Below are 18,171 nucleotides of genomic sequence, written 5' to 3'. Positions count from 1 at the left end.
TATAAACCAAGAGGTTGATCCCGTTAAGGTGGCATGAGCACTGGTGGTTTGGCTAGTATTTCCTTGATTCGGTCGAAATCCTTCTGACAGTCATCATCCCACATGGTGTGATCTGTTTTCTTTAACTTCTTGAATATGGGTTCGCAGATCATGGTGAGTTTCGATATGAATCGACTGATGTATTTTACCTTGCCTAGGAATCCCCTAACTTCTTTCTCTGTTTGAGGTTGCAGCATTTCGATTAAAGCTTTGATCTTTGAAGGGTCTATTTCTATACCTCGTTGGCTAACCGCGTATCCCAGGAGTTTGCCAGATGTCACTCCGAATGCGCATTTCTGTGGATTGAGCCTCATGTTGTACTTCCGTAGCCTCGAGAAGAATTTGCGAAGGTTCGCAATATGTCCCTCTCTTTCCTTGGACTTGACAATCATGTCATCTACGTATACCTCAACTTCTTTATGCATCATGTCATGTAAGAGCGTAGTTGCGGTGCGTTGGTATGTAGCTCCGGCTTTGATTAACCCAAACGGCATGACCGTGTAACAGTAGGTTCCCCATTGAGTGACGAAGGCGGTCTTATGCATGTCCTCTAAGGCCATCTTGATCTGTTTATATCCCGCGTATCCATCCATGAAGGATAGCAACGCGTGATCCGCTGTATTATCCACTAATATGTCGATATGTGGTAGAGGAAAGTCATCCTTAGGGCTTGCTTTGTTTAAATCTCTAAAGTCAACACAAACACGGATTCTCCCATCCTTTTTGGGTACGGGTACTATGTTAGCCACCCAGTCTGAGTACTCAGAAACTTTGATGAACCCGGCTTTGAATTGTTTATCGACTTCTTCTTTGATTTTAAGAGCCCATTCTGTCCTCATTCTTCGAAGCTTCTGTTTCACGGGTTTGAACCCTGGTTTGATTGGGATTCTATGCTCTGCAATCTCCCTGTCGATCCCTGGCATATCTTTGTAGGACCAAGCAAAAACGTCTTTGAACTCGTGTAGGAGGTCGATGAAATTGGCCCTTTCGGTGGGGACTCAGGGTTGTCCCTATCCTAAGTTCTTGGGGTTGTAGTTCAGTTCCTACGTTGATGGGTTCAGTATCTTCTATCACGGGTCCCCCTTCCTCCTCTTGTAGTATTTCTTTGGCTATGTAGGGAGGTATCTTGAATGAGTCAGGGTCTGGGTCATGCTCATCATTATCGTAAACAGAATTGCATTCAAGATAACACGAAGAGTAAGCAGAACCTTATTTATTCATATTAAGATTTGAGAAAAGTTGAAACAAAGAAGCCACCTGATATGTGGTCAGTGGCGTTAAAGGGACATCGGTTGGGACGTTTCCCGAACTACTGTTGCTATTCGACACTAGGCTAGGATAAACGAGGGGAGTGGGAATGACGACAGGAGGAGACTCTCTAGGAACTTCTCTAGACTCCGACTCTGACTCTGACTCGAATTCATCGTCTTCTGGTTCTCCTTTGAACATCTCTCCTTCTCCAGTAGTGAGCTTGAAGAGTCTTCCTTGGTTGTTTGTCCACTTGATCGATTTTCTTCATCCTTTCTGCTGATTGGTGTTGATTTTTGTGATTAACGCGGTAGGGTTAAAGTGATCATCTTGAAGTATCATAGTAATGATCTTATCCTGCGCGGCTCTAACAAATCGATCTTCTCCAAATAGTAGACTCACAGCTTATTCGTCTAGGCAAGGTGCTTGACGAGTCTTGACGGTACGAACCGTTTCTGGAGGAATGAAGTAGCAATCGTGAAAGATCTTGATTCCGGCTAGCTTCCTTTCGAGGTAATGCCATGGTTCGGGAAATCCATGAAAGAATTCTTAACTTCCCTCCCTAACGAAGTATCCATTTAGGGTAGGGAGATAGGGTCGCATTTGAATTCCCACATTCTTACAGTTTTGAATTTGAGTGAGCATTTCGAGAACTTCCTCTTTGGTGGGTTTGTATCCTAATCCAAGGGGTATTCTTTGTGAATTACCCTCCTTGTAGGGGGCAATGGTGCTCCTTCGGATAGGATTCAAAGGCATTCCCGGGAAGTATCCCTGGGTTTTGAGTATGTGGTTGACCACTAGGTTAGAGTAGGGATTGAAGTATAATGGTGCCAACTCGCTTTCTATGACGTTTATGATGTGAAAGCCCCCAAGTTCATGTACTGGATCTGTAAGGATTTGATTGCTTGACTTCTTTTCGATGATTGCCTTGATGGGCGACGAAGTGATCATCACCACCTTACCATTTAGTGGGATTTTGATTTTCTGGTGCAGTGTGGATGTTATCGCTTTGGAAGCGTGAATCCAGGGTCTTCCCAGAAGTATGTTGAAGGATGCCTCGATGTCCACTATTTGAAAATTGACCTTTCGTTCAATTGGCCCTGTGGTTATGGTTAGGTCAACAAGTCCCACCACCTTTCGTCGTGTACCATCCTATGCGCGAACACCTTGATTGGTAGGAGTCCAATCTGATTCTTTCATGCCCAATTTATATGCCGTTTTCAAGGGTATGACGTTGACCGCGGAGCCATCATCTACTAAGGTCATTGGCACATTCTTCTTTAAGCAAATGACGGTGATATAAAGAGCCAAGTTATGACTAGCACCGAAGGGTGGCAAATCCTCATCTGAGAAAGTAATAGGATTACTTAGCTTTGGTGATTCTTGGAAGACCAAGTTGACCATGTCGTCGGGTGTGGAGTTATCTGCCACATTTAGTTTGGCCAAAGCTTGCAGCAAAACTTGGCGATGTGGGAATGAGCTTGACACTAGTTGCCAGACTGAAAGATCAGCCTTTGTCTTTTGTAGTTGCTTTAGTAGATGGTCGGTAGAGCCTTCTTCATTGTCATTTGGTGCGACTACATTGGTTGGACCGTTTACCGTTTTGAGAAGTATTTTGGTATGGGCGCCCCGAACGAGTAAGGTGATCTACATCTTGATCTTCACAATTCTGGACTATTTCCTCACTGATTTTGACTAAGTAGTGTTCAGTGAGATACAGATCTTCGTCATCGTCGGCCCATATTCTATTAATAGTAGCAAGTTCCCTCATTCTTATGATTTTAGCTTCTAATTGGATAATCTGGTCGACTAGTTCATCAACCATGGCTACTACTTCTTGCATTATAGTGTTTTGAGAGAAAACTAGTGGTGCACATTTTCTAGGTGTGGCGTTGGGGCCACATAAGGTTGCCACTACACTCTCTAGTTCCAAGACTTGTCTATCCACACTTTTTGCCCATGCGATGAAATCAGTGATGGTTGGGGAAATGGTGGAGTAGTTCCCTTCATTTTCTATTGCATGAACTTCATCTTCGACTGGGGAAATGAGATGTGAACAATCTACGGTAGATTCTTCATTTGTAATCACTAGAACTCCAAGAGGATTCTTAGTGTTGTTAGGCTTACCTCTAGGTGGTATTGGTAGGCGACCGTCTTCAATCATGTCCTGAAGTACATTTTTCAATTTGTAGCATTTCTCAGTATCATGTCCCTTACCTCTATGGTATTCGCAGTACGAATTCTCATCCTAGAACTTGGATTTCGTTTCTGGTTCAGGCGTAGGGCCTATGGGTTGAAGTTTCCCGAGTTTTATCAATCTTTTAAGAGCGTTGGAATATGTGTCCCCTAGATTTGTGAATTTCCTTGGAGGGGTACTCTTCTTAGATGGCTCAAGGAGGTTAACTTCATCAGTCTTGCTAGTAGAGCCGTAAGAACGACTCGTTGAGCCTTGATATCCACGACCTATCGTTTTGGACAAGAGCCCTTTACGAATGTCATCTTCGATCCTTGTCCCTAGTACAGTCAAATATTTGAAACTCTTGATGTTTTGATACCTCAAATTATTTGCATAGACGGGCTTTAGGTTTTCCACGAATTTCTCCACAAGGGTAGCCTCATCTGGACGTTCAACAAGTTGAGTACTAGTCATTTTGGGTAAGAACCTCTAAAGTGCGCATGTTGACTTGGATTTCAGCATTTTCCGCATATTATTTAGCAAACTCGATTGTGGCATCGTCCCAAGTAGCGATTTTCTTGTGATCTAGCGAATAGAACCATTATTTTGGGATGGTGTCCAGAGATGAAGGAAATATCCTTAAAAACATCTCGGGTTTAATGCCCTTGATAGACATGTAATCCTTGAAGGCACGGATATGGTTCAAAGGGTTTTCATACCCCTTAAATTTAGGGATATCCGTCATGTTGAAGTTGATTGGCAACTTGGAACTCATGGCTTTATACTTGCGATTATTCTCCCTATAAATGTCATCCCCTTTAAGATACATCAATTGCTCCTCTAAGTATTAGAGTCGTTTCTCAGCTGCAGTCATACCCATGGGAGGGTTTTCGTCCCCGAAGTCATTCACAAAGTCATCAACGATTTCACTTTCTCGAGGAGGCATCCTCGTTTCTACGGCATATATTCGGCCCTCAATGGTGTCAAGGCGATCATACACTTGGTCTTGAGTAACTTGGAGACGAGCTAGCGCGGTTAGGATTTGATCATTACTATCCTGGAGTTGATTGAAGTTCACGTCGCTTGTTCCAAGCATCTTGGAAACTGAATAAGAGATCGACGATGAATCAAAACACGATCGACCACTCTAGCACACTTACTTGAAAAGAAATGTTTTGACTCGTGAAGTGGGAGTGTGCCACTTGTGTCAGTGAGCTTTGAGGAAATGACAAAATTTGAAGAATGTTGGTCCTAGTCAACTTTAGTGTAGTTGTAGGAGTGGACTCGAGGTGAGGTTTTTAAATGGGTTTTGAGGCCCGAATTTTGACTCGATAATTGGACAGAGTTTCGGCTTGTTTTGCGCTAATATTAGGCCCAAGTTCGACATTTTACATGTTAAAGAAGGATTTTGAATTTTACAAAAATCGTCATGGTTTTGTTTAGAAAAGGGTGATCACGTTTGGTACAAACAATATACAAGCATTATAACGGGATGCTGAGTGCATTTTAAATGGTTTTGGTTTAAAGGGTGGGTTGCCATACCGAACTATCAAACCCGAAGTCTGTGTAGAGGCTCGTACCAAACAAGAGTAAGGCCGATTCCTAGCCCATTTCCTCAAGTAGTGAAAGTCCTTGATACAAACAAGAGTAAGCACCATGGTATAGATGAGTTCAATCGCTATCCATCCTTAGGCCCAAATAGGAATTAGGACCGTTTAGACGGGACGATTGGTCGAGTGGGTTGGGTTGGGCCTAGGAAGGCCGAATAAACGATCTAGGAAGACCGAGTTATGAAAACCGACAATTGTCTTGTACAAACTATTCCCTAACCTTGTTCAAGTTTCACCCTTTTGGCTACAGGTAAGTGTATTACCCCCAGCGGAGTCGCCAAACTGTGGACAATGGGCCCACGGGGGCACTTGGGAGAACAAGAGTTTGCATTTGTGGAGTCGCCACCAATTTATTGTGAAAAATTGGAAACCGTTCGAATACCTTGTGTCATGTCAAGACACAAAGTAGTGACATGAACACCAAGAACTCATTACCCTTAGCATTCTATATCTAGAATGACTCTCGTGGATGCCAATGAACACGGATGTTCACAGAGATCTGGAGTAAGGGGTGAGGGTACGTTTTAGGAAGCTCTTTTGATCGAACACCTAATCCCGCCCGCCTCGATAGCGGCCTCTACTAATGATTAGGTAAATTGTCTATACTCGATATATTGACGGTTATATGCATGCAATGCAACATCCATAGAATTAATCCTAGCATGTGAGAATTAATACTAAGTCGGTGAACACGTAATTTAATCATACAATTGATGTCAAAGTCGGGATTTAAGTTCAATTACATGTGAAGGCATACAAGTGATAATAAAGAAATACAACAAAAAATACAATAAACGAAAATTACAATAAAGAAAATTATAATAATTACATCGGGTTTAATGATTTATGTCGAAGATACATCTAAAACGGATAATTTGGAAAAGAACAAAATGAATGAAATAACGAATAGGAATTAAGGCGATAATACGAATAATAGTTAATTAATTACGTAATTAAATAAACTAGATCGAGGCAAAACGGGAGTTCAGAGACAGAAGTCAGCAAGGAACAGGCGCAGCAGAGCTGCGCCCTCTGGAAGAGGCGCAGCAGTCACTGCGTCTGTTCCTTGGCTCAGTTCTAGCTGTGAAGCCGGAATTGCGAATTGTTAATACTCATTGGTGATTTTAATGATTGATTAGTATTATTTACTCGGATGAAAGTGATTAACAGATTATTTACATGATTAATGGTCATGAAAACGATAAACATGGATGAAACGGAATTAGGATGAATTATACATCATTTATAAGGATTAACTAATGGATTAAACAAACTAACTAATTAATTAGGTTAATTAGATTAAATATGATGGACTAATGATGAATATGATAATAAACAGGTGAGAATATATCAGAGATCGAATTCCAGAAACCCAATATGAATGAATCGAATTTCTACAACCCGGATTTGACTTTAATGATGAAAACCCGCAAATATTAATTACTTGGGATTGAAGTGGGAATTTAAAAGATGAATTATATGTTAATGACGATGAACAATATGCATGTCAAATTATTATGTTAAGATTGTTACATTAAAATAAGGAACAAACGAAAGCAAAAGAAAAAGAACGAACGAATTAACGAAAGACGAAGGAAGAAGAAAGGAAGCAGGAACTGCGGAAGCCTCACGAAGAGGCGCAGCAGGTACTGCGTCCCTTCGAAGAGGCGCAGCAGTTGCTGCGTCCTTTCTCGACGGTTGTCCTCTGATAATCCGTAAAAAGGGTTTTAAACAAAGGGTTTTATAAATCGGTTTTAATTGTATTTTCGACATAAACATTACAATATGATTACAATAAATAAATAACAATAAGTAAAAGAGAGATTTACACGCTCAGACTTACATGTTTGACGAAACGAGATGAACTAAGTTAACGTTTAGTGATGCTCGACTCGAATGTAACGAAAGTGCCCTCGTAAGAGGAAAACAATTAAGATTGATTAAAGTTGATTATGGTGGAGTTGGTCAAATTGGTCGGTCATGCAAAACGAGGCTGGTACTCAGAAGGATCCTAGCTTACGTGGTCGAAAGTTCAAGCACGTAGACGCCAAAAAGTAAGAACGTGGTCTAGAATGCAAAGGGAGAAGAGAAGGGCGGACACTCGCGTGAGAAATATGTGAGACTGAAGGTCTCTATTTATACTAATCACGAGGAGGAAGTAGGGTTTTCGGAGAGACTTTGGAAGTGAATCTCGAAAAGATATGAAAAGATACGAAAAAATACGCAGAAAAGGACTTGGGAAGAGGCGCAACAGGCACTGCGTCTCTTGGAAGAGGCGCAGCACCTGCTGCGTCTATTCCCAAGTGGTTTCCTCTTGCGGAAGAAATATTTCCGTGTTTCGTTTATGGAATAACGGAATAATTTGGTTTTCCTTAATATTTTGTGTGAATATTACGGAAAATTGTTTACCAAAGACTAAAATATTTATAAAATATGGAATAGAAATATCCAGAACATTACAGAACATTCCGACTCGGCATTTTAATGACTGTCAGAAAATGAAGACGGTTTTAGGCCCGGACTCCAAATGTATTCTAATTACTGTCAAAACGACCGTATCGGCTCGTAGATGACAATTCAGAGGTAGACATAAATGTTTGAGCGATCACTTGACGATAAACTTACGAACTGTCAGAAATCATTCCGCGTACCAAACATGCGGCCCAATCATCACCGGGTGGTTTGCGGGAGGTGCAGAGATGAGGTATCTATAAAGTGTTTCAGGGTCAAAGGATGAGGCGAGCGGTTCCAAGTATGAGCTAGAGGAGGATTAGTAGCAGCTACATGCCTCCCCTTTTTTATGGCTGGTTTGGGGAGGTCGTATTTAGTGAGTTTCCGTTTCTTTTTCATTAGTTTCCATTTCCTCTGTAGATGTTTATATTCCTCCCTGTATTTTGGATGCTGTTGTTGTATTAGTTGTTGAGCGCAATGAGGGCATTGCGCGTTTTGGTTCGGGGAGGGTATATGCATCGCATTTGCATTTGTTTTTTATTGCATTTCAGTTACACGTTTATTGCATTGAGCGCAATGAGGGCATTGCGCGTTTTGGTTTGGGGAGGGTATATGCATATGTCTATCGCATTTGCATTTGTTTTTTATTGCATTTCAGTTACAGGTTTATTGCATTTCTACTTGCATTTGTTCTTTATTTTATAAATACAAAATTCAAAAAAAAAAAAAATCAAAAAATCTCAAAAATTCAAAAAAATCACGTTTACTTTTGCATTTAGGTCGAGTCGGAACGGAAGAATTTCAATGATGAAATTGCGTTACATACTGTCTCATTGCCCTTTCCTTGCTCTTTAACTTATTCAAGTATGTCGCTTGCATAGTGTACGAGTTTTTGTTGGAATTTGCTAAACATATAGACTTGACTCAAAATTGGCAAACTACTTAAAATTTCTAAGGTTAGAGCTTAATAAACCGGTGACGTCCATGACCGGTTTCATGTAGGAATGAGAGTAGTTTCTCCTCATAAGGCATGTTACATCAAAATGCATAAGCATGAGTCTAGTCTACTTAATACCTGTATGCATTCGGGTTCGTGGTTTGTTGACACATGTGGTAGAGGTTTCCCTTTTCTCATTTTGCCCATAAGCCTCACATAGCCAAATTTGTCTTTTTGTCCCATGAGCTACATACCATATTTAGCCTACCCTCGCCGAGCTAGTAGTGGTAGTTGTTAGGGAATTTGAGTCATTGCAGTTTGGTTTTATTATCTCTTGATGAGAGTTTTGGTGAAATGATTGGGAGGTTCGAAAATAAAAGTGAAAAAGAAAGCTGAAGGTGAAAGAAAAAGGAAAAAAAGGTTATTGAATTTCGAAAAAAAAAAGAAGAGAAAAAAAGAAGAAACAAGTCACTTGTTGTATATTGTATATGGTTTTGGTGATTATACTCCCATTTTCTATTTGTTATTATTCCGGGGAGTTTACAATTTTGTTGAAGGTTGTCAGTTGTATGCTTAGAAAATTCAAGCATTGGTCTTATTTTTTTGTAATTGGAATAAGAAGTTGGATTTGCTTATAGTTTGTTTTGGTGGTTACTAACTTGGCTTATTAACTCCTCTTATCCAAATTAATTTTAGCCCTTCTTACCTATAACCTCACAATCCCATATTAATCTCGGCATGTGTCATGGTCATTATAGTGGGGGAATGCATATGTACGGTTGTAGAGACTTTACTCATGTTAGATTGCAGGCATGTTCCTATGGGTCGTAGATAGGTGAGAGACTTATTTTGATCATTCTTCTGTCTTGCACATTAATCTCACCTTGCACATAAAATGAGCGAATGAGTGACCCGTGAGAGTCCGATATATACGAGTCTTGCAAAGTCAAAGGTTTAGTGAATTCTTTAACATGTTCAATTCGTTTGCACTTGACAAAATGCTTGGATGTTATTAGTTGCATTAAATTGGTTGGGCATGATAGTGTGTATAGCTCTGAGAATGAAATCCGTTCCATTAGAAGTCTTTAGTCGAGTCTTAGTGCTTGCTTGGGGACAAGCAAGGTTTGGTTTGGGGAGATTTGATACGTGCATATTCTATACACTTTATTAGAGATTTTGGAACGTATTTCTATGCGTAATTGTTAGCTTTAAGCTATTATTTCTCCCGAAACGGTTTACATTGGATTTCCTATGTCATTATTGTAGGAATGATCGGAAGTAAGCTAAATCAAGCTTTTATCCGTTCCCGGAAGCATTTTATGGAAACTATGAATTTAGAAGCTCGGAATTTGATCGTCTCGGAATGAGTGCATGAAGTGGAAGGGTTGTTTGATAGAGCAGAGAGAAGTTAGTACAGTGCAACTGGTCGATCGACTAGTGACCCCAGTCGATCGACCCAGGAGTTCAGCAGAAGAAGGAAACATTGTTGCCAGCACTGTACTGGGCAGTCGATCGACCGCGTCAGCTGGTCGATCGACCCTATTTCGAAGCTGCGGTTTCTTTTACATGATTGTCTTTTGTAAAAGCCCACTTGTAATTTATCTTTTGAGAGAACTATTATTAGTTGTACGTAACAAACATTTTAGGTTATGCTTTTCATTATTCGACAACTCAAGTTTTTAGATCTAGTTCTTGGTAATTTTAGAGACGGTAGCAGGAGATTACAATCAATTACGTTGTTCATTGAATTCTTTTAGTAAGCTTTTAATTCAATCTAATCTTTCTTTCGTTTTTATTCAACTTTTATTCATTCTTGCTTATTCTAGTTTGAATTATTTCATTGTTCCAATTTATTATTAAAGCATGTTGTCTTTTGTTGGATTCTCTAGATTTGTTAATGTTATTCTTTTAATTATGCGTAGCTAATTTCTTTGATTAGGAATTAGGGGAGCCATGGCGTTTTAGGTCAATTTCATTAGGATGATTTGTTGTACCGGTCTTAATTTCTGTTGTTAAAATCATCTCTGTTAGATTGAAAGATTATTAGCAAGGTAGATTTCACTTCAGTTTAGAATTTTCTATGAGCGGAAGCTATTAGTACAATTCTAGGATGCTAAGAGACCGTAAGGCTTAGTACGAATAGAGACCGAGAGGCTTATTCATATTTCCTGAGACTGTGTTAGATGAACTTTATTTTCTTTTGACCTGACCTTAGCCATGGTGAACCGAAGTTCCTAATCCCTTTTAATCTTGTTTTAGACCTTTTTTTTTTTTTGTTGATTAGCAGTTAGAAACAAACATTCAAAAACCCCCCTTTTATCTGTTACTCCGATAGACCAAAAAAATTGCAGATAGAATTAACCTTGTCTCTCTGTGGTTCGACCTCTACTATCACTATCTATAGTTTTAGTTCGGAATATAAATTTAATTTTGATACAAAACGACGGTATCAACTTTAATGCAAATTTACATGTTACATCTATAATTTAGGTCACTATGTGTATATTTTCTCCATTATGTCTTCTTCCCTTTTTATGAGAGTTAGAGGTTTATGTGCATTGGAATTCTGGTATTATCCCACGTACCTTGGGTTTATGTATGGCTTTGGTTGTCTTTGCCTGTAAAATATAACTTACTCCAGATTTGCAAGTGTCAAAACTTTAGTATGTCGAAGTTAGTTGTCTAAATCTAGACACTATCTTGAAGTTTAGAACTTTATAATTTCGCAACTATTTTAGATCTAAATTAAAAAACTGTATCATTGATTTACAAAATTTAAGAGCTATTTGTGCATATTGTTACTGCCATTGTGAGTTCATTCACATTTCCCTGATATGCGATTATTATTTTATTCATTTGGTTTCGCTTGTGTTCACTGGAACAGAAATATGGTGGGACCGATAATCCAGGATAAAGGGTTAATCAACCGGTTGCATCAATATTTGGATGGAAACGACATCATCAAGACATGGGTGGCAATTGTGATGATGCAAGAAACATATTGGTAATTATAATTTGATGAACTTTAAGTTTAAAAATAGTTTTTTCATTAATAATACTTTCGTATTGACCCGGTAGCGATAAGTATAACAACCCGGCCCACTACCGTCGTAACACAACCCCAATAAGATGGGATGTGTACCTTTGGGCCGTTATTTTGTCCTCACCTAAGCCCAAAAGCACAAGGCCTTTTTACTGTGGGTAAAATCTCTTATAAAGATATCACACACTCCTCAATTTCCCGATGTGGGACAACTTATTCTCAATAACTTGAGGTGTTACAATAAGGCTTTACTTGAATTATTAGTTTATGTTCATGGTTTTGATTTAGGGTGAACTGAATATGTTTGCTCCTATTTTAAATGTACTGTGTAGGAGGTGACTGGTTGATTGTAGAGGAATTGCAAGCAAAGTAAGAGATGATACATGTTTTCATTAGCACTGAATATAGATTATGGACCAAAGTGTGAACCTCCTAAAGGTTGTCATTGGATGGACATTAGTGATGTACGAATGCTGACCATGTCTTCAACTAGCATTTTTTTGCAATTAGGTTGTGTTATAGTCAATTCATGAAGGTGCTCTTACTGATGCATGATAGTGGTTCAATCCAATTTTCTCGAATTTCTAAAACATAAAGTTTAGTCCGAGTCGTAAGTTCATGACATTTGTTCGATTCCAGGATTTGAACTCTTGGTTGTACTTAAGTGTTTCATACAATCCTTTGTAGTATACTTGTTCTTTTGTTCAGAATTCAATAACGATCATGTGTTGTGAAGAACCATTGTCTCGATATTTTTAGATTAGGAATGCAATTTTGAATATTTATCTACTTCGGTGTTTTGAATGATGTGTTTTTTATCGATCAAGGCAATTGGTTTACACCAACTTAGTTTCGGTTAGAGTTGCACCAAATTGGGGCACCGCGCCCGATAGGGCGCGGTGCAACAACTAGTAATGATAAAAACCATTCATCTAAATGAATAATAAAATGCATTATGTAAAAAATGACATGCCAAATAGTCTTACTTACCAACAATGATCATTGAGCTTGCCTTGACGGAATTGTTATCAATAAAAATTCATAATCAATTCTTAAAACAATTTTAAGACTTACTCATCACACTAATCTGGTCTAATATCAAAATAATTATTCTCAACAATTATCTTGAAGTTATATGCGATATAAAGCATAAATTATTACAAAAGGACATAATAATTCACAATTATTATGAAACAAATTCCATTTAACTATAAACTTTATGGAAAAATAAATTTTAAAATTTTGTACATTCTTCACCAAAATGACATGCATGTGAAAATTTTTGATTTTAAAATTTATTTAAAACAATTTCATAATTTACTCGGTAAAACCAAAAATTTACGATTTAATTCTAAATCAAACCATAAAAATTGAAATAACTTTAAAATAAAATTTTATAAATTTTGGAACAATTTCCAGGAGCTAAAAATTCAAAAATTTCGAGCCCAAAAATTGAATCGATATTTATTTGCAAAATAACCATTATTTACCAATTTTTATCAAATAAAAATCAATAAACTACCTAAATTAATCACATTAATTTAAAGTTTCTGTTTTTCTCATAAATAAAACATGCATGTGGTTATTTCTAAATAAATATGCATAAAATTAATATGCAACCAAATTTAATTAACTTTTAAATAATTTTAATGCATTTTTACTCAATTTTATGCCATTTTAAGTTATAAAAAGTGGAAAAATTTAAAAAAAATCAAATTTTTGTCCCATATTATCCTAAGACCAGATTATTTACATGCAAGACCATATTATGTGATAAAAACTAATTTTAATGACATAATATCAATTTTACTAATTTATCTCATAAATTACTAAAATCGTCTTAAGACAACATGCATGTATTTAACAATGCTTGATACCACTTTGTGGACAAGGCCCTCGGGAACTGCGTCCGCGGGATCCACACCCGGCATAATCGACTCGAGGTTCTTTCGAATCGAATTAAGACAAATTAGAGTCGCCACCAAGTTTTTTGGGAACTTGGAACCGTTCAAGTCAACTTTACACCTTTCATCGAAAAGCATAAAGCCAATCGACTACGAGTGATTAAAGATAAAGACTTGTACCCTATATCACTCGATTTGAATGACTCTCGTAATCCAATGGTATTTTGACGGATCCACAAACCATAGATCTTGAGTAAGGGGTGAGGGTACGTGTTGGGAAGCCCATAAGGACACCCAACCCCGCCCGTCAATAACGGCCTCTACTAAGTCAAGTGTCGGATTTCAAACAAGGTCATAGCTACTGCGATGTATGATATGCAAACGTTGTTTTAACCCTAACATGTGACAACAATTTCTATGTCGTTTTAGATGCAACTAAACTCACTTTGTCAAAGTTGTAATTTAGCATGTGGGTTGATTGATCTAGCAACATTCAAACGAAACAAACAAGGCTTAAAGGGGAATGGGGGAGCCGTTGGGATCTACCTATTACAAACCAGGCATTTCATGCCGACACAACAACGAATTAAAGATACAACTCGATCTAAATACAATTGCTACATACGTAACCATAAACGACACAAAACACGGCCGTTTGGCCTAGAAAACCGTGCACAAGGGGGGTGACTCACGGCCTACATGACACACGGCCTTGGGTCACTCCTCGTAATACGTGCTTTCACTTAATCTCATCGAATTAGACATAGGGCTATGCACCAAAGCATGCATTAGCATAAACCGGGCCATGTTGCTTTAGACAACATGCGGTTTACTACGCTCCTACAAGCATTGGGGAACAACCGTCTAACCAAACAAGACAAAGGTTTTTTGAAAAGGTTTTGACTCAATAAAAGAAAACCAACTCGAAAATTACAACTCGATAAACAAACGATAAATTACAAACAATGAAACAACGAGAAAACAAACGGTATAAAAACAAAACGAGAAAGGTAAAGAAAACGGCCACCCTCACGGCCAAGACAAGGCCAACCTAGTCCCTAAGTTAGGTTCATTAGTTAGATCGAATGATTGCGAAACGGATTAGAAAACGAGTTAGAAAACAAGTTGATCGATTGAGAAGAAACGCGCGGGTGTGTTATTCTACACGGCCTAATGGGTCCAATTAGGTCAGATATCATAAGATTAATGCTTACTCGTCGAGTGTTAATAGGGAGGTGCTAATCACGCACTCCTATGCTAGCGAGAAATCAAGTGATAAGAAAGATGCGTTCAATTATTTACAGAGTTGCTAGTTGATTTTTAAAGCTATGTCGACGTGCCCTAATGTGTCTAATTAGGTTATTAAATTAATTTAATGTCATCTAAATACGTCATATGTTAACAATCAGAGGTTAAACTAAAATACAACGGGTCCTAGGGTATGTCGAATTGGCCGAAATAACAAAGGGGTCAAAAGCGAAGAACGAAGTTAGAAACTTGTTTTATTTATGCCCTACCTTGAACACGAGGATATGTAAATGAGACGGGGGTGTACGACCGACAGAAGTAGCGGTTTATTTTCCCATCTCAAGTCAACGCGGGTGTTCATGGTGGTACTTTAACTCATACTCGGACTAACTAGTTTCATAATTAATTAAACAATCGATAAACAAAACGAAAAGAAACAAACAAAAACAAGACAATAAAAAAAAGCATAAAACAAACGAAATAAAAGGGAAAAGAAGAGGATTTGATGCACCCTCAACCTACATGTATCGTTGACACCGTCTTGGGTCGTAATCGATGGTAGATTTTATCTCGAGAGGCCGTCGTCGACGAAGAGCAAAGCAAACACGCGTTTTGGAAACTTTCTGGACAGCGATTTTCAAACGATGATATCTCCCTCGTTTCACGACGAAAATTCGATTTAAAAGATGTTTTGAAAACTAGAAAGAGAGTAGAACAGGGATCTTAAAGCAACCCCTGCTCGTTTTCGGTTATTGGGCACGAAAAACGAGCACAAACAGAACTGGACAGACAAGAATAAACCACGAAAACAGAGTGTATAACACTCTGTTTTTCGAGGGATTTCGTGTACTCTCAAGGGCAATTTGGCTCGTAAATCTTTGTCTAATGTGTAGATGGATGTTATGTGGTTAATTAGGAACAAGAAAATCGAGTTTTGATGGAGGTTTGATAGAGGAACGAGTTGCTTTTCGAGGAGGACACACAAACAGTTTCAGTTTGTGTGTCGGTTTTGTTTAGGGTTTTTGGGAGGCAATTACGGTTTGTTTCTGAGGTTTAAAGCTTGTGGGTGATGGTTGGATGTATGGAGAACTTAGAGGGATGAATGTATGGTGAAGGGGTGGTATTTATAAGGGTTTAAAATAGGTTAAAAGAGAGGAGGAGGCAGTCGGGCTCAATCCCGTATGGCTGCTGTCCATCGGTTTTTGTGAGGGTTTGAGGGGGGTTTTCTTGGTGATTAAGCTAGGATAATATGGGTAGGATACTAGGGTATGGGTTAGGGTTAATGGGTACGGGTTTTGGTAGTGTTTGGAGCGGGTTTGGGCTCGCGAATTGGCTGCCAAAACAGGGGGGGCTGCATTGGTTGCGGGCTGCTTGTGAGGGGTTTGGGACGAGGATTTGGGCTGTGGTATGGGGGGTTCGAACAAGGGTGGATGGGTATTAGCTTAGGTGGGTTAGTGTACTCGAGATTCGTGCCAATTCGTAAAAGAAACGGGCTCAAAAAACGAGCTAAAATCGAGCTCAAAAACACATGGTAAAACGAGTTTTCTTCGCTTTAAAAAATCGATTTTTCAAATCAATTAACCCATTAAAATAAATGACCTTTCAAATCAAATATATTCATAAAATGATTTTTCAAATCAATTATTTATTTTATTTTCAATAAAATAAACTTGGGAAAATAAATTCAAAATAAATTAAATTGAAATCACTTTAAAAAAGCTTTAATTTAAAAATCATTTAAATTAATAAAATGAACTCACTAAAAGACTTTAATTTAAATATCATTTAAATTAATAAAATACTTCATCGACGACGCCCATTCTACCTCGTAAAACGAGCTCCAAATAATGACAATGACAACTAAAGAATACATGTGTCCTATCATCATCGGGTGTTTGTCGGGTTCTCTATAAATTCCAATATCGACGGATACGGGTATCTACACACTTGTTAGTTATTTAGACCATATTAATACTCATCTTATGATATTAAAATTACAAATTAGTTAAAAATGGTATAAATCTACATGCAGGCAAATAAAAGTATAAAAGATGGTATTAAACCATCTTAAGACAAAAGTTTCTTACATTGTGTTTGGGCTAAAAATAGCACAATAAAGAGAAGGCCCACTTGGTAAAATAATGGATTGTGAAAGGAGTGATAAGGAGGAAGAGAGCCCGTGATTAAATAAAGCGTGGAGAAAGGGAATGGGCCGGCACGCACGCAGGAGAAGACTGAAGCCCAGCAGAGGAGGCATCTGGGATTAGGAAAGGGGGAGTCAGGGAGATGTCAGGGAGATCAGAGAGAATTGAGGGAGACGACCAAACATGGAAAGAGTTATTATGGAAGTTATATTCCCTTTCCATAATCAAGGTAGGACATGCCTAGGGTTCTTACCCTATAAATAGCCAAGGAAGCAATTGAAGAAGGATATACATTCATTCATACACACATCCACACGCATACATCTGAGATCTCGTCGACATGATACCTCGCGTCAGCAAGACTAGCATTACTATACAATTGTAATCATCCTCCCATTCGAGAATAGTGTAATATTTGGCAGGGTACCGTCCCTCTCGCGGTTGTTCCCACATTGGGTTTTCCGCGTCACCAAATCTTACGTGTCAATTTATATTTCGTACTTTATTTCCCTATATGCACATCAACATACGAACAATCATTCAATCAACCAACGAGTAAGACCACATTGACCCGAATCAACTAATTCGGTAAAAAATACCTAAACAGTTTGGCGCCCACCGTGGGGGCATTGTGGTCGTCAATCGTTTATACCCTAAATACACAATGGATAAGCAAGCATCGGACGCCGTGTCAGGGAGAAGACAACTGTCGCCACCACACACTTCTACTCAAAATCCAGCGTCAACAGTGGCAACACAGGCTCCCGGACATACCTAGAGAACATCAACAACAACAAAAATCTCTCTACCTCCTAAGACTCCTGCTGTCACAACCCAAGCCAGATCAGATAAGGGGGCAACAAGCTCAGGCCTCACCCCGCCACCTAGTCCCACACAAATCTTGCTCACTGGCGTGGAGAACCTCCAGAAAGCCATGGAAAACATGAGAGAAGACCAGAAGAAAGCAGAAGCTGAAGCAAGGAAGAGGGACAGAGAGCTCTGGGCACAAATAGACTTCCTGAAACAGCAGTCTGCCACCCCGATGAGCAGGGCAGAGGAAGGAAGGTCTCCACTAGTAGATCTGACACAGGGGGCATCAGGCAGCAGGAATCCACTTCGACTGATACCAGCCGAACTGGTAACAAGGTTGGATCTAACTACGGTACCAACGGATGGAAGAATAACCCCACAAGGGCTGGGATACCTCACACCAGACACCTGGCCATCAGCCAGCCGTACGGAGACACGAACGGGTGGCATCTCTGTCATCAGTTTCGCCGCAGCTGATCAGACACCTGGGGTAGGGTCCGAGTGGAACCAGCAAGTGAACTAGGAGCAGGGGACAGTCGTTACTTCAACCCCCTTAGCTGT

At 39.1% G+C, this 18,171-nt stretch overlaps 1 long non-coding RNA gene across 1 annotated transcript in view; it reads left to right on the top strand.

Moving 5' to 3' along the window:
- Positions 1–12,137, top strand: part of LOC141642635 (uncharacterized) — a 98,727-nt gene extending 86,590 nt beyond the window's left edge. Inside the window, exons 3-4 of the long non-coding RNA XR_012543371.1 lie at positions 11,346–11,465; positions 11,837–12,137. This is a non-coding gene — a long non-coding RNA (uncharacterized LOC141642635). The remainder of the gene's footprint in view (positions 1–11,345; positions 11,466–11,836) is intronic.
- Positions 12,138–18,171: the final 6,034 nt, after the last annotated feature.

The sequence above is a fragment of the Silene latifolia genome, chromosome 2 (genome assembly GCF_048544455.1).
Source record: "Silene latifolia isolate original U9 population chromosome 2, ASM4854445v1, whole genome shotgun sequence".
NCBI lineage: Eukaryota > Viridiplantae > Streptophyta > Magnoliopsida > Caryophyllales > Caryophyllaceae > Silene > Silene latifolia.
This window is presented reverse-complemented; position numbering and strand designations above follow the sequence as displayed.